Here is a 17,540-nt window from a genome sequence, read left to right as displayed (position 1 = left end):
TCGTCATCATCAACCATCCTCCATCACCAATTCCATGATGTTCACCGCCGTGCATGAGTAATTCCATCGTAGGCTTGATGGACCATGATGGGTTGGATGAGGTTTATCATGTAATCGAGTTAGTTTTGTTAGGGTTTCATCCCTAGTATCAACTATGTTCTAAGATTGATGTTGCTATGACTTTGCTATGCTTAATGCTTGTCACTAGGGCCCGAGTGCCATGAACTTAGATCTGAACTCTTTATGTTTTCATCAATATATTTGTGTTCTTGATCCGATATTGCAAGTTATAATCACCTACTATGTGTTATGATCCGACAACCCCGGAGTAACAATAGTCGGGACCACTACCGGTGATGACCGTAATTTGAGGAGTCCATGTATTCACTGAGTGTTAATGCTTTGGTCTGGTACTCTATTAAAAGGAGGCCTTAATATCCCTTAGTTTCCATTAGGACCCTGCTGCCACGGGAGGGTAGGACAAAAGATCATGCAAGTTCTTTTCCATAAGCACGTATGACTATATTCAGAATACATGCCTACATTACATTGATGAACTGGATCTAGTTCTGTGTCACCCTATGTTATAATCGTTACATGATGAATGTCATCCGACATAACTATCCATCATTGATCCATTGCCTACGAGCTTCTCACATATTGATCTTGGCTTCGTTACTTTTCCCTTACCACTATTACGATTCCCACAATATCACTAATGTTACTTTTGCCACTGTTAGTGTTACTTCCATATTACTTTCCTACTAAATACTTTGCTGCAGATATTAAGTCTTCCAGGTGTGGTTAAATTAACAACTCAGCTGCTAATACTCGAGAATATTCTTTGGCTCCCCTTGTGTCGAATCAATAAATTTGGGTTGAATACTCTACCATCGAAAACTGTTGCGATCCCCTATACTTGTGGGTTATCAGCCCCCGAGCGTACTACATGTTTCAACAACGGACATGTCAGAACCCGGGAAATATAGTTTTGAATGGAAAAAGTGTAATTCATCGAGTCGGACTCGGGTAAATGTGAGGAGGAGCTTCCGAGTGATGCTCAAAAGAGGCAAACTCGCAAAGGAGTGAAGTGTGCAATTTGATTACAAAAGTGACTTATCTGTCTTATGCCTGACGAGGTCTATATCATTGATACGATGAAGAGGATTCCATAGAGGGGTTGGCCGGATGTGTTTAAAGTCAACGGAGCGACAAGGTCGGTGTTGTGGTGCGCTAGGGCCGGTACGGTGACCGAGTCCGAGTAGCGATGAAGTTGGCGCATAGGGCCGTCGAGTGATCGCGTAACTTGTGTAAGAAAAATAGCACAAGCCAACGTAACAATTTTTCAAGGAAATTTGATGTGTGCTGAAATGAGTTGTGAAAGTGACACCCATAGACACCCGCTGGGTGTGCAGGGGGATTGCTGGTTCAGAACCAACAAGATTCTAGAAGAGCGAAGGAATTGATCGAACTTGACGAAGTGAATGATCCAACTTGATGTGTTAGAGTGTCGGACTCAAATAAAAGGTAGTGTAGTGTTTCGACTGTGTTGCAGCCCCCGAGGACCGATGCAAACTTGAAATGAAGAACACATGGTGTTAGTAAATGACGTATGCGTTAAAATGGAAGTTGGACTCGGGAGTCAAATAACCAGTACTAAGCAAGTATGTGAAAAATAAGCAACCGAGCGTAGAGGCACACTCGGTGGCCTCCGAGTGAACATGATTTGTGAATTACGGGATACTCAGGAACGCGGAAATAACAGAATGTAGTGCATGTAGAATGACTTAGCTCTCTGAAGGCGTGCAAGTGGCCGAGTGGTGATGAGGTGACCAACCAAGTGGCGACGCGCGGGGCGGCCGAGTGGTGATGAGGTGACCGACCGAGTGGCGACGCGCGGGGCGGGCGAGTGGTGATGAGGTGACCAACAAAGAGGCGACGCACGGGGCGGCCGAGTGGTGATGAGGTGACCAACAAAGAGGCGAGGTGCGGGGCGGCCGAGTGGTGATGAGGTGACCAACTAAGTGGCGACGCGCGGGGCGGCCGAGTGGTGATGAGGTGACCAACCAAGAGGCGACGTGCGGGGCAGCCGAATGGTGATTAGGTGACCAAGCAAGTGGCGACGCGCGGGGTGACCGAGTGGTGATGAGGTGACCAACCGAGTGGCGATGCGCGGGGCGGCCGAGTGGTGATGAGGTGACCAATTGAGTGGCGACGCGCGGGGCGGCCGAGTGGTGATGAGATGACCAACTGCGTCGCCAAGTGGTGATGAGGTGACCAATCAAGTGGCGACACGCGGGGCGGCCGAGTGGTGATGAGGTGACCAACCAAGAGGCGACACGCGGGGCGGCCGAATGGTGATGAGGTGACCAACCGAGTGGCGACGCGCGGGGCGGACGAGTGGTGATGAGGTGACCAACCGAATGGCGACGCGCGGGGCGTCCGAGTGGTGTTGATGTGACCAACCAAGTGATGACGCGCGGGACGGCCGAGTGATTATGAGGTGACCAACCAAGTGACGACGCGTGGGGCGTCCTTGAGTGATGAAGACGCATCTAGCAGAGTGGCGATGCACGGGGCATCCGAGTGAAGTAGACGCGTCCCGCGGATTAGCGACGCGTGGAGCGCCCGAATGAAGTAGACGCGTCCCGTGGAGTGGCAAGGCGACGGGTGTCCGCAGAGTGGCAATGCGCGGAGCGCCCGAGTGAAGTAGACGCGTCCCGCGTAGTGGCAAAGCGCGGAGCGTCTCTCAGAGTGCCGACGTGCCGGGTGTCCGAGTGATGTACACGCATCCGCGGGGTGGCAACATGCGGAGAGTCCGAATGATGCAGACGCATACACGAATTGACGGCGCGCGGGGCGGCTGTGATATAGACGCGTTTAGTTAAGTGGCGACGCCCGGGACGCCCAAGTGATGAAGACGCGGCCAGCAAAGTAACGGCGCTCGAGGCAGCCGAGTGGTGAGTGCGTGTTCACCCGAGTGACGACATTGCGGGGCGGTCGAGTGAAGTTAACGACGACGTGTTGTGCAGTCGATTGCGGCGCTTCAGGATGTGTTTGGTTTCAGTCATAAAGTAGAACAGCATGGGTCGGTTCCGTTCCGAGTGCCTATTCATGTGTTCAGTTCATCGAACGAATTGGAACCCACTCGTTCCCAGGAACGGTATATTCGCTCAATATGCAGAACGAACCAATACCTCCAAATCGGTGGAACGACAGGGAACGGCTCGCGACGCTCGCTCTCACCCACCCTTCCACGACCCGCACTCAGCGCCGCCACCCCTCGTCTCTCTCCCTCTTCCATCCGAGGCTTCGTTGGAGACCGGCAGGCGGCGGCAACCGGAGAGGCGCCTGACGGCGGCCGGCGCGGGTGGCACCAGCTGTTCGAGGACATCCCTCCCGATCTGAGGTGCAGTTGCAGATCGGCGGCAAGGCGGCAGCCTGGGAGGCGGTCGCCGGCGGCCGGCGCGGGTAGCACCAGCTGCTGGAGGACCTGTTCCATCTGTGCTTTGGGAAGGCGAGGACGCGCAGCAAGGCCTCCTCGATTGGACCTCCCCGCTCATGACGCGGAGCACCATCGAGTTCCTCCTCCACCACACAGCTGTGCTCCTACTCCGCTCACAGGCCTTCTCCAGTAGCAGCAGTGCAAGTTCTTGGTTGTGTGGCAGCGAGCAACAATCAGCGGCGAAGCTCCGTCCAGCCATAACAGCAGTTTTGGAAGCTCCCTCTTTCTGCTTATCTACACTCTACTCTTTGTTGTGGTTATGTACTTTTGTTATCTGCAGTTAGAATACTAACAGTATATTTATTTCTGAAAATATTGGAAGTTTACTTAACTCATGGATTTTCAAATGTGAAAAGCTATATGTGAGAGGTAATCTCACAATTCCTATTTAAAATAACTTTTTGATTCAAATTCATTCCATGTTATCTCTTGAACCAAACACCAAAACAGAACCGTTTCATTCCACATAATTGTCGCTACTAAACACAAAGACGGAACCGACCCATTCTAATGGAATGGAACCATGACATTCCATTCCACCTCGTTCTCCAACCAAACACATCCTCACTGTCTGGGGGCCGAATCGTTGATCGAAACAAAGGGAGGTGGGCCTGTCGACGCAACTGCTGCCGTTGTTGTGATGGCTCCGCCGATGACGCTCCTGTCAGAATTAGCAATAAATCCCTAGTAATTAGGTGTAATGGTTTGGCTAACTGACGCATTGAAGGAGACGTCCACGCCTGACGCATTGAAGGAGTTGTTCGCTCCAACGCATTGATGGACTTGTCCCACGTTCAGAATGCATTGAAGGAGACGTCCACACCAGACGCATTGAAGGAGTTGTTCACGATCCAACGCATTGATGGACTTGCCCCACTTTCAGAATCTGCATGCAAGAGGTATTAGTATTAGTGCTGATTAAGCAAGAACTAGTAAATACGATTCTGCATGCGAGGGGAGTTGAAATGAGAAGGAGAGTTGTAGAGGCAGCCCGGAGGAGAGCTCTGCTGCGGCGGAAACGGCCGGTCTGGCTGGAACCAGACGGCGGCCGAGAGGTGGCGATGAGGAGGATGAGCAGCTGGCCGCAGTCCAGTTGCATGCCGACGCAGGCAAGTGCGAGGCCGTCGTGAGCGCTGGTGGCTGCGTTTCACTGCTCGGGGAGACGGAGCTGTGCACAGGTCATAGTCGTGCTTCGACGCATGCAGAGCTGGGTCGAGTGCCGTCAGCAGGGCCTTGTCGCTTGAGGAGCCGGGTCGACCGGACCACCGGTAGACGCGTTTACCCGGCCTGGGAACCAGGCCGAGCGTTAGCGGCTGTGCGTGTGTGCGCGCTCGGCGATGGTGTCGCCGATGAGTACGCGACAAGATAACGGGCGGACGACGTCGTCCGGGAGCCGAGCCACCGATCGGAACAAAGGGAGGCGTTCTTTCGTATGAGCTCATGTGGTTAAAGAAAAAGAACAAACCATAGTTAGATCGTTGCAATGTTTGATCATAAAGAGGACAAGTTGAGATGATCAACTTCCTGATTCTTTTGTATAATGAGGAGTATTTTGTGTGATGGATGGGACTCCAATAGTCAAAATTGGAAGCAGCGATTGTTTGATCTTGGGAGATCATCCCAAGAAAGCTTGGGTCGGCCGCCGAAATTAGTCCGTTGCTGGCGATTGAAGAAAACCCATCTGCATCATGGCTCGATAGACGCCATGCCCCACGGTGGGCGTCAACTGTCGTGGGAATGATTCCGACAATACTAAGGGATAGGGTAAAGGAGCATAATCTATCGAGATGTAAATGGGTGACACGGTGGTTTTAGCGAGTTCGGGCCTCTCACGGTGGAGATAACAACCCTATGTCTCGTGTTCCGGAGAGGCTTTGTTTATCTGAGTATGTATCCGAAGATTACAATGTATGTGAGAGAGAGAGGAGAACAGATCCCCACGCCGGAGCTAAGTCTTGAGACTAGTGACGAGAGAGAGCTAGGAGGAGAAGAATAAGGGCCTCCCCCCTTAGTCTAGTGGTGGGGGTGGCTTATATAGAATGCGCCAACCCCCACCTCCTATGTTACAAAGCGAGGCATTGATGCCATAACGCCAGCCTACTACTAAGATGATGCTTAGACTGCCTTGTCGACTGTTGGTCTTCGCATATCCGAGTGAGCCATACGACTGAGTGGTTTTCCGCTTTTCGATTGGACGGTACATTGATATGTCCGAGTGGATAGTATGTATGTATTAGATTTATCTGGATCCACATGATGTGTGGACCCCATGCTTTACGATATTTCGACCCTTCGTGGGCCTACCTGTTATGTGTATCCCCAACGGCGACCATTTTGGAGGAACCGGCCGACAAGGAGTAGCCGGTTGCACAGTGAAGAACTTGACATGAACAACCGATCTGAGAGGCAATTTTTTGGGTTTTTTGCATGAATAGATGGACTGACAACTTTTGGGCTCGACCGCATATAAAAACTTTATGAACATCCGTCATCCAACACATTTTGCTTGTGGTTTCATATATTTATACTTCATTTCTATTAATCTTTATAAGCATGTCAAATGAAGGAGGCCGGACCCGAGGCAGACATTTGATGTATAAGGTTGAATGGTTGTATCCGCTAATGTTGTCCTCGAACACGTTCTAACATGGACGTGTCCATGGATGTTTTAAATGTCTGTTTTGATGGATGGCCTTAGAGATGTCGAGGGGATTGCACAAATAACCAACTATTGGTGCTATTTTTTGCACAAGAACCTACTCTAGGGGTTTGTCACACAGAACATCATATATTGAAGTAATTTGTTGCGGTTAGGTCTAATCCATCATTCTTTCAAGATACTAGATGACCCGTTGTACTAAACGGCGCAGAGGCCCATTTAAAAGCATGTGCGCGTTGTAAATATTTGCATTTTTCAGTAACTTTATGTTTGAGCAAGCACAAGACCATGTCAAACCTAAAGTGTTTTGAAAATATTTGACTTCGATACTAGAAGTAGGTTTCAGCAACCACTTAGATACTTTGAAAATATTCACATTTGTTAGGACATAAGCAACTAATAAAGAGATCAAATATCAAAGGCATGTACTTAACCATAAATCATGAAACCAAAATCAGAAGCCAAAATCTTAATAAGCCAAGACTGGAAACCTTCCGCTGGCTTATTCATTTTCTTTTCTTTCTCGGAACTGCACACGGTATGGCAATGATAAATTCAGATGCACATTTGTAACTACAAAATTATATAAGCAACAATTACTTCAGTTTGACACACATAGATTCGATGACAGGTAAGGAATATTACCTCCGTCCCAAATTAATTGTCTTAGAATTGTCTAGATAAGGATCCGTATCTAATACTAAAATATGTCTAGATATATATGTATCTAGATAAATCTAAGACAAATAATTCGGGGCGGAGGGTGTATAATAGTATCAATGAGCTCTCTTCTTTCAGAATCCCGCTAAGTACAGAAAAGTTGGCTCAGTAGCTCCTTGTAGTAGGCGAACACAAAGCTGCCATCATCATGCATACTCTCGCCCACAAAGCTGAAACGGATCAAGAGCGGATGTTTTAGAACTTAAGTTGAATGTAATATATTAGTACTCCCTCCATCCATATTACTTGTCTCAGATTTGTCTAGATACGGATGGACCGGAGGGATTACCACCTTCCGAAAGAAAGTAAGGCCTATAATTTATTTATTTTCATAAGCAATTTAAGTTTTATAGAACAAATACCAGCATCTGGAATACCAAAGGAATAATGAAGTGCTAAGGTGTCTGGTCAGATACCAATGATCACCAAGGCAAACAGAGAACTTACAACTGAACGTCCTTGAACTTGCTAAGAAGAAACTTTGTGGCAGACTCAATGTTCTTCTTAAATCGTTTAGCTCCTCCGTTTCAGTCTTGCCAGTCAGGTTATTGATGTAGCGCTTCATGCAAGTGACAAACTTCCTCTTGTCAAAAGCAGGTTGCCCCTGCAAAAGGTAACGAGCACTTAGCACATTGATCAAGTGCATGCTGCATAAGTAGATAATAGGCCAAGAACATCAAAAAGAGTTAGCAACCTGAAGACGGAAGGTGTCAACAATGTCAACCACCTTCACGGTCTGGTCACCAAGGGGTTGACACCAATGTCCACATCACACATAGCCGCCAAGAAATTCTCAATTTGACAAATAGCAAGTAATATATTTCACGCACACATCACACAATTAAGTTTTTGTTGCCAAGATTGAGTATTTTGAGATAAGGTTCATGTACACCCATGATGTGTTTCATGTGACTGGAATAAAGTTTAAATCTTACCACCTAAGTTCAAATTAACACCAATTGAATTCATGCCATATTTCTTTATTTATAATGAACATGTGTTCTCCTACATATCACTTGTAATATTACTGTTGCAGCTACCCAGGGTACTATAAATACATGAATGGAAGCAAGACTAAAAATAATAGAGTAGATAGTTTATTTAGAATGCAGTTTTTCTTTTTGGGGGACTTGGAACAATAGTTAAGACCAATGGAACTCCATTTTACTTATCTGGTGTTTGAGCTGATATACCAAGCTTAAGTGTCCATGTTTTGGTCACTGCATCCAGTCATTTGAAAATCTGCTATGAAGGAATGAAAAAATGTTCAGGCTTCAAGGTGACATCAGCAGAGTTTTAAAAAAATGGTATCCATGAACATGAAGGCTCTCAAATCAAACAAACAAAAAAATGCTAACTTCTTACTTTTGAATAGTCATAAATTTAATTGCTTTCCAAGAGAAGGATGTGCTATACATATGTTTAAGCTCTGATCTACACTGAACTATCTTCAAATATTTTACCATCACTATCTATCATATAATATTTCATAAACCATCAATCCTGCAATAGCTATGGCTTGAGTGCATTTTTCACCAAGATGAAAAGAGCACATACCCAGGGATGGTTCATCTGCATATGTTCATGATGCCCCTGTTTTTAACATCCCAATTTTCAATTTGGATGTTAATCATTAGGTCATCATATGCATCCATGCTCTTTGCATTTTTAATTGATTTTATTTGGACAATTTGATCCTAGAGACCTTAAGCAACTCAAGGACCATTTGAGAGAGTTGGAGGTTTTCATAAAATTCCAATTTTGAATTTTTCAACAATTGGTAATTTGGATCAAAGTGAGTTTTATTTGAAATTATTTTTTTCCAAATTATTTCCAAATAAATAAATAATGGGAGAAGATAATATGACTTCTTCAAAACAGAGGAAATAATGGAAATTTAATTTTAAATAAAAATATTTATTTTATTTGAATTTTATTCGAGTTTTATTCGATTAAATTAGGGAAATTTTGCTTTTTTGAAAATTGCATTTTAGCTCAGAAAAATGTTCACATTGTTCTAAATATTAGTAGAGGATCGTGAAAATTATTTTTGGAATTTTAGGATTTTTATTTTATTTTATTTGGATTTTTATTCGTGGTGAAATTATTAAAAAAAACACCGGACCGAAATGGGCCGAAGCCCAGCCGGCCCAACTGTGTCGCCGCCGCCTTCCTCGCATGCGGGAGCCGGACTCCGCCGGAGTCCGAGGCCGCCCCGACCCCACGCCCCCTCGCGCAAGCCAAGGACCCCTTGGGGGCCTCCTTATAAGCCGCGCTGCCGCGCCCTCTCCTCCTCATCGCGCCTCGCCGCCGCTCGCAGCACCCACCGCTGTCGCAGCCCGCGCCACCGCTGCTGCTGCTAGCTGCTGCCACCGCATTGCATCGCCGACAGCCGCCGCCGCCGCACGCCGCTGATCCGATCCCGCCGCCGACGCCGTTGACCGGTAAGAACCGATCGGTTCTTTCGGTTTTTTTTCGGTTTCGTCGGTTTAGTTTTTAGATCGGTTTTTCATTTTTGTTTTAGTCTAATTAGTAAACGTTCACTGGTTAGATCGTTTTAACGAACGATTTTCGTTTGTTTAGTCTGTTAACGAACGTTCGTTCCGTAGATTTTTCTTTTTCTGTTTATTTTTCGGCCAGGGACCTATCCACGAATTCTTTTCTTATAGATTAGTCCTTGAACTTCAAACCCTCGTTACTTTTTGCTCGTTTATCCAAATCCAGTGAAACCAACACCAAAATCTTCGTCTTGTTTCCCTCTGTCTAGATAATCAACTTGAACATGATTTTTGAAAATTTAAAATTTGGTTTCAAATAGATTTGATTACAAACTTCTTTTGATCGTAGTTTGAGTTTCGTAACTCCGATTCGAGTGATTCCTTTTGCAAATCAAAGTTCTTCACTTGAACTTTCTGTTTAGATCTTTTAGTTTGAGTTTTGCCTTTGCATCTTATGCTTGAGTGCTTATGTATGCTATTGTTTGATCACGCTAGAGTTTCCGGAGTGCAAGGCTTACTACTACGAATCACTAGGGTTTTCTGATCGTCAGCAAGGCAAGTAATACTTTTGATCATATCCCTTTATTACCCAGTTTTTATGCATTAGTTTCAACCCTCAAACATTGCATGAGTAGGATTGATAACATGTGGGTATTGGGGAGTAGTTGATGATGTATAACCTATTGTCTTATATTCAAACCCTGGGAATTTACTACGCTATGCTTATACTGCCACTACTGGAATCTGGCACTTTGCCATTTGCCTTTGCCATCTGCCAGCAGATGGCAAACAGTTTGTCTAAAACCCTGCCGGCAAACGCTTCTTTGCCGTCTGCTGGCTGATGGCAAAGAGCATGTGCCTTTGCCATCAGCTGGCAGATGGCAAAGCCTCTTAACGGGGTTAGCCCCGTTAGAAGGCTAACGGCATACTTTGCCGTCTGCCAGCAGATGGCAAAGGCGGCAGGCTCTTTGCCGTCTGCCAGCAGATGGCAAAGGCTGCATGCTTTGCCGTCTGCCAGCAGATGGCAAAGAGCTTTGCCATCTGCTGGCAGATGGCAAAGGGCCCAAATAGGCTAGCCCAAATTTTACATGTAGATGACACGTGGCCTCTTTGCCATCTGCCAGCTGATGGCAAAACTCTTTGCCATCTGCCAGCAGATGGCAAAGTGCCTATATTGCCCCATTTAATTTTGTTTTTTCTTATATCAATTCATTTTCACAGAAAATCAAACACAAATATATTTATATGACCAATATAGCATATTCAACACATATTACCAATAGTCATGAACACATATATATCGAACACATATCCAACACATGTTACCAATAGTAGCAAGTTTCATTCATACATATACATAGTTTCATCAATATTACACAGTTTCATCATAGGTAGCAAGTTTCACAAAGTCAAAACAAAAACTAAAGACAAGCACTCCATCAACCCAAGCTTCCGTGATCTGAAGCAAATCTACAAAATGGGGAAGAAGAAAGTTAGAAGAAGAAGACTAGAAGAAGAAGATTATTATGATTTAACTAAAACGTGAAGACTATTATGATGCAACTTATATCTGTAAAATAGTTCATTTTGGAGCTAAGTATGGTTATTATGTCATTTTTGAGCTAACTAAGCATACTAAGTCATTTTGGTGTAAAAAATGCTAAGTAAGGTCATTTTGTAACTAATAAGTTTATTATGTCATTTTGGAGCTAGCTAAGCATATGAAGTCATTTCAGAGCTAAAATATGTCATTTCCTAAGTCATTTTAGAGCTAGCTAAGCATATTAAGTCATTTGGAGGAAAAAATGCTAAGTATAGGTCATTTTAGAGCTATCCTAGGTTAAATAGGTCATTTTGAGCTAGCTAAGCATATTAAGTCATTTTGGAGGAAAAATGCTAAGTATAGGTTATTTTAGAGCTATGCTAGGTTAAATAGGTCATTTTGGAGCTAATTAAGAAAAGCACTAGGCAAAACTTACCGTCAACCCGTAGGTGAAGGATCAAGGTTCTTGCTCGCGGTAGTGGCTGACCGAGGAGGATCAGGGTTCTTGCTCGCGCCAATGGCAGACGTCAATGCTTGTCAGGAGTTATGTTGCACCAAATTAAAGATCATTTGCAATGTCTCGTTAGCATGAACGCACCAAATTAAGATAAATTCTATCCGGCAAAAGTGGACTGTAAAGAAAAGCATGCTACATGATCCTCAAAACATCTATAAGCATATCCTAAATCTTTACTGAATCTTCTAAGCTTGATGTCAGTGTGTATAAGATATTGCTTAAAAGATCACTTTCTGGTAATGATCGAACATGTAGAAAAACTTTAAAAGACAGCCAAATAAAATAACAAGCAACAGCTAAAAGAGAAATAACTGAATATACAACTTTGTTGAAGCAAGTTTCATTTGTGCTCTCCAGATGGCCATAAATGTCGCCCTTTCGAACGGGAGACGCTCTCCAGATGGACAATCTTATGACGGTTATAAATATGCAAAGAAATGCATATTTATAGATGTCGCCCTTTCGAACGGGAGACGCCTATGTTATGAGACTTGACATGAAAGCAAAATCTGTTGGCATCGGCACGACGACCGAAACAAAGCAAATAGGGGAGGGGGAAGAGATGATAGTCGAGCTCACCCCTAGACCGTTCTTTTTTGCTAGTGCGTGTACTACAGTGCCACAAATATTCCCGGTTAAGACAAGTTATAATAAAGACAAATAACCAGTTTTGTTATATGTCATACAACAAAAGTTTACGCATATGAACCATATAGCAGTACATTTGCACACATATACCACTAGCAGTATAACTACACACATATAGCAGTACATTTTCTGCATAGCCAAAAATGCATTTCACTATTCTGAAATTTGTTCACACATTAGCAGTCACTAGTCGTCAACCCGTGTGACTGCACGGGCTAGTTATTAGAGATAAAGATAATTTAATCACAATTGATATGTCTTGAAACTATGCAAAGGCTTAGTATCCCTGTGGCAAACATACATACATTCCTACTAAAAGTAAATACCATACTTATTTGATCCATAAGGTATTAAATTCAATAAACTTTATTTTTAGAAAAGATAAAAATGATTTAGGTTGTGAAATATCATCCAATACTTGGTCCTACCATCCTAAAAAATGCTGATAATAGGCAGCCATAGTGTTGTAAAGTACATAATCCTATGGGTATGAAAATTAATCATGTCAGAGAGGTAAAGAAAAAAAATCAAGTAAATTCAGCCTCTTGCACACCAAATCGATCTGTTGTTGCACCTAAGACATGATTTTTCTGGATTATAAGAAAACAAAATTGGAAGAGAAACTTCAGGGAAAGAGAAGTTTTCTTAAAACTGCTGCATATAGTACTCTTATTTGGCGTGAAAGGTACTCCAAAGTGTAGTACGTATTAGTTAAATGAGTAACCCTTAGCTGAAAATGTAGTCAGAGTGGCCATTTTAAACACTTGCGACATTAGCAATGTGTAGTCTTAATTTCAGGAGCGGTCTAATTATCTCTAGGATGGGCCACAGCAAATTCATACTAATTCAAAATTGAGATATTTTTTCAGGGATAAGAATATTTGCTGCTACAATATATTGGACTGAACTCAAACAATGAGTGTTTCTTTCTTCTTTAAATACAATTGGCATTTTCATGCAACATGGATGAAACGATGAATAGATGAAATCAGCCTCTTATAATTACAACATGAAAATATATTAGTTATATGCTTCGTTCCCACACATGTATTCTGAAATATGAAGTGGCACAATGAATCTAGACCTAATTTATCAAAACAACTGTGCAAATGAAATTAAGGGGGCTATAGAAGCTTGTTGAGGAAATAGATATTTGGAGATTATATACAACTACGTTTGTGTATCCTTAAAATACCTAGGAGAAACAAAATTTGGAGATCATATACAACTACATATTTGTTTTCACCCTTGATGCCATAATCCACGTATTGTTTCAAATACAGTACACCTTGGTAAAGCTCCATGTATTATAAATATACGATATGCAAAGAACAGTAAGGAGCTGCGGATGGCACATGCTATTTTTCTCGATTTACTATATGTTAGATTTTAGTATAAAAGAGAGAATATCGGGTAATTTTCTACATGGGCTTTTTTCGCAGAATGATTTTGTTGTAATACATAATTCACCATAAATGTTTTAGGACCTTCGGGAGACACTCATGTTGACAGATCTAGGAAACAAATATGCATATAAGAATGCTCGAATATGGTAACTTTTATGAAACGAAACAGCAATGGCTACCACATGGAAGCATGTGCAGAGATATCTAAGAATCTAAAATGGGTAACGTACCAAGGCTGTTTCATGGCTATAAAAAAAAGAAGTGAAACAAATGAACTTCAGTACGTACAGCAGTACTATTAGAGTTGATGAAGGGCTGGTGTTGCTTGCTGTTTTTCTGGCAATGTATGATAAATTTATATTGTACTACTAATAATCTAAATTGCCGGAGACGTAGAGTAAATTTGGTTGGGTAATCTTGCCTCAAATCCACAAGGTAAGATGGCAGCATAATTGAAAAAGGGATTCCAAAAGAAGGAAGATGGAAAACATCACTATACACAGACGCTTCACGAAATACATGCAGGGGCCGGGGTACAGAACAGCGCATAAGCTCAGTCTTTGAAGAAGACATGGAAATAGAAAAGCTAATTATGCCACATATATTTTACTTAAGAGACCAATCACTGGATAACCCAGGCTCCTGCATTGCAAATCATAGTTAGATCTTGACAAACAGTAAGGAGTGGCAATACAAAACCATAAAGCATTATTTATCTCCAATCAAAAGCATGAAATAATCATGAAGGACCAAGGCTTCTTAAGGAGACAAAAGATGATGTCGTTCGCTATGCATGGTTGAAAGTTGAAACATTACGCTGGTATACATGAGCAGCGAAGTTGCTTGGAAATACCATTAGGGAGTGGTTAGTGACCTTTTCACCTGTGGTGAAAATTTGGGTGCCCCAAATTTGAGCTGGGCGAATGGCGTTGGGAGGACACGGTAGGCGACTACGCATCTAATATGTTGTGGGAGTCTCACCAGGAGGCGGCGACAACACGTCGATCTTCACCATCTCGCCTCCTCCTTTTTGTGCACCGTCGTAGACAACATTGGAACTGCGAGCGGCCTCCCTCCTTTCTGTCCTCCTCTGCATGTTGTTCGCTTTGAAGCAGCACCTCGCCACAAGCACCTCACACTGCAACTGCCCAAACCTGTGAGAGTCAAACTCCTTTGAAGAAGACTATTCACAGCTTTTCACACAAACATATACTACAACTCCACATTTATTTTGTACCTCGAAACAACGAAAATGAGACCACACATGATATCTAGAGGAAATGTCTCCAACTTTCGTGCTTTCAAACTAATATGTTCTTACCCAAAACTGCAGTGCCAGCATCAGATTTTTGCTCGTAGCTTGCAAATTGTAAATCAGTAATAATTTTTTTGTACTGTTGGAAATTACTATTAATACCACAAAATAATATGCTCTTACTCAAAACTGGAGCGCCAGCATCAGATTTTTGCTCGTAGCTTACAAACTTTAAATCAGTAATATTTTTTTGTACTGTAGGAAATTACTATTAATACCACAATTTTTTTTGGTACTGTTGGAAATTCCTATTGATCCCAAAACTGCAGCGCCGACATCAGATTTTTGCTCGTAGCTTGCAAACTGTTTGAAATTATGTACAGTTCAGTTCTAGTTTTACAATTACCTTTACTTAGCACCAGTCCATCTATCTATTTTCTAACTAATTAATGACTAATTAGAGTTTACCTTTGCAGTATTTAATCACTGTTCCATGGAAAGCTCACAAATTTTTGATAAAGCCCAAGGATTCTCCTTCCTACTCCTATGAGTGATGAGTTGCTCTCTTTCGATTTGATGTATCCCTTGTCTCTTCTGATTTGATTGTTCCTGATCCAATCTGTGCAGTCTGCTGCTGTGAGCTGTGCATGGCCGTAGCTTCCTCTCACATTCAAACATATCTATTTCTCTGATTGCTTTCTAGACCACACCCAGGACGCGCAGCGTCAGCAAGCTGCGCAGGCACAAGCGGCTCAAAAATCGCTGGTAGGAGTGCTACACGCAACAGCAAAATGCATTAACTTGTGATTCCAGAATTAAACAACCAACAACATGCGCCAGGGTAGGATTTTGCACACAACAAGTACTCTGAAAATAAACTGCACACATGTACAGAACAGAGAACATGAGCCAGGACACTGATCCATAGGGAAGAAGAGAAGGGGACGAGCTCACCTTGCAGTTTAGTCTTCGGGGGCGTGGTCGTCCTGGTGCCGCTCCTAGCTTGGGAGCGTCGTTCGGGCATCAATGGCGTCGGGGCTAGCTCCTCTAAGACATGGGGTCGCAGCTCCTTGAAGAAGGCGCGTCGGACGGCGGCGAAGATGGGATCCGGTGGGAAATAGATCGGGCTGACGGGGGCGGGGCGGTGGGCGGCCTGGATACGGAGCAGCGACCGATGGGGACCGGCGCGGCCGGCCTTGATCCTTGGGGTGGCAGGCGGCGACCGGCGGGGAGGCGCAACTGGTCGGTCTCCTCCCTCGCGGTGGGGCGGGAATGGACCGGCGGGATGGCCTATCCTCCGGCCATGTAGGGGAAACCGACGGCGGCGGCGACCGGTGAGGGTGGCGGGGAACCCTATCCAGCACGCACGGGAGTGGGCTGAGACTGATTCGGGGTGGCTGGGGTTTTTTTTAGGGAAGCTGGGGGTTTTCTTTTCTTTAATTTTTCACTCTTTGCTTTTTTAGTAAGGAGAGAGATAGTCCCATCTTTTTGTCGTCTGCTGGCGGATGGCAAAGAGGTGGGTCTGGTACGCCGTTACATTCTTCGCGGCCACATGATTTGCCAACCTCTTTGCCATCTGCTGGCAGATGGCAAAGATTATTTGCCATCCACTAGCAGATGGCAAATAATTGGCTGATGGCAACCATGTTCTTTGTCGTTTGTCAGTTCTTTGCCATCTGTTTTTTATAAGCAGATGGCAAAGACGTTCTTTGCCATCAGCTGGCAGATGGCAAAGAGCTGGCTGATGGCAAATTCCCTGTTTCCAGTAGTGTGCTATGTTATGCTCGTAGACGTGGTTTGGTTTGAGAGAATTCATGAAAGATGTGAGAGTTATTGTTAACTAAGGTTTAACTTAAGGTGGATACTTTAATACACATCTAGGTGGATTGGTTGCGGGCACCTGGAGAATCCAGTGTTGTCCTAGGATATCCCGAGTACCCGTGTGATCATCCTATGGTTCGCCACCCAGACTCAAAGAGATCATAAGATTATTCATGCTAGAAACTTCCGTATGCAGCCACAAGCCATTATGGGCTCTAGCATAGTTGAGTATGTTGTGTGACCTTTTTCAGTGGTAGGCTAGCAGATGTAGGGGAAGTAGGTGGTACTGTCTACCCAGAGTAAAGAGTTAATACTTCTGAAAGACTGTGTCTCGATCATCCGTTTCTCAAACATCATGTACTGCGAGAAATTCAACGGAGGAGATCGAGTCTTGTGGGAAAAAATGCGCAAATCTCTGCAGAGTGTACAAACTAATCATGGTTAACCGTGTCCCCGGTTATGGACATCTTGAGTATATGGTACTTGAATTATTATGTTAATCTTGTCACTTTACTTAATGAATTTGTTGGGTTATAATTTCTCTTTTGGGATTAAGCTGGAGAAACCTTCTCAATAGTTTTCAACCAACTTTGTAATTAAATAAAATATATTCCTTTGTTGTAGGAAAAAACTAGCTTTGTGCAAATGATAACCATAGAGCCTCCACCAGCCATATATGCATGTAATGATAGTTGTTAATTGTTCATTGCTCTATAGTGTTATCTTGCCAGTATATTTTATGTGCCGACCTATATGTATTATGTTGCAGTGTTTTCAGACAAAGAGTAAGGTGCGCTAGGTCGTTGTCGTGTACTCAGTATTTGCCGTGGAGTTGGATGGACTCATTTATCTTTGATGCTTCCGGAGTTATCTTACTTAGATGGTCTTTAGCCATATTATTGTAATAAGTTCTCTTTTGAGACATTCGATGTATTAAGTGTGTTATTGAACTCTGTTATAAATCCTCG

The 17,540-nt window shown here is 43.7% G+C and overlaps 1 pseudogene; it reads right to left on the bottom strand.

Annotated features, from left to right (window-relative positions):
* Positions 1-6,958: 6,958 nt before the first annotated feature.
* LOC123129749 (translationally-controlled tumor protein homolog) lies at positions 6,959-8,456 on the bottom strand (annotated as a pseudogene).
* Between the last annotated feature and the right edge of the window lie 9,084 nt (positions 8,457-17,540).

This window comes from Triticum aestivum, chromosome 6A, assembly GCF_018294505.1.
Source record: "Triticum aestivum cultivar Chinese Spring chromosome 6A, IWGSC CS RefSeq v2.1, whole genome shotgun sequence".
Lineage (NCBI taxonomy): Eukaryota > Viridiplantae > Streptophyta > Magnoliopsida > Poales > Poaceae > Triticum > Triticum aestivum.
Note: the sequence above shows the minus strand (reverse complement) of the source record. Positions and strands in the feature narration are given on the sequence as shown.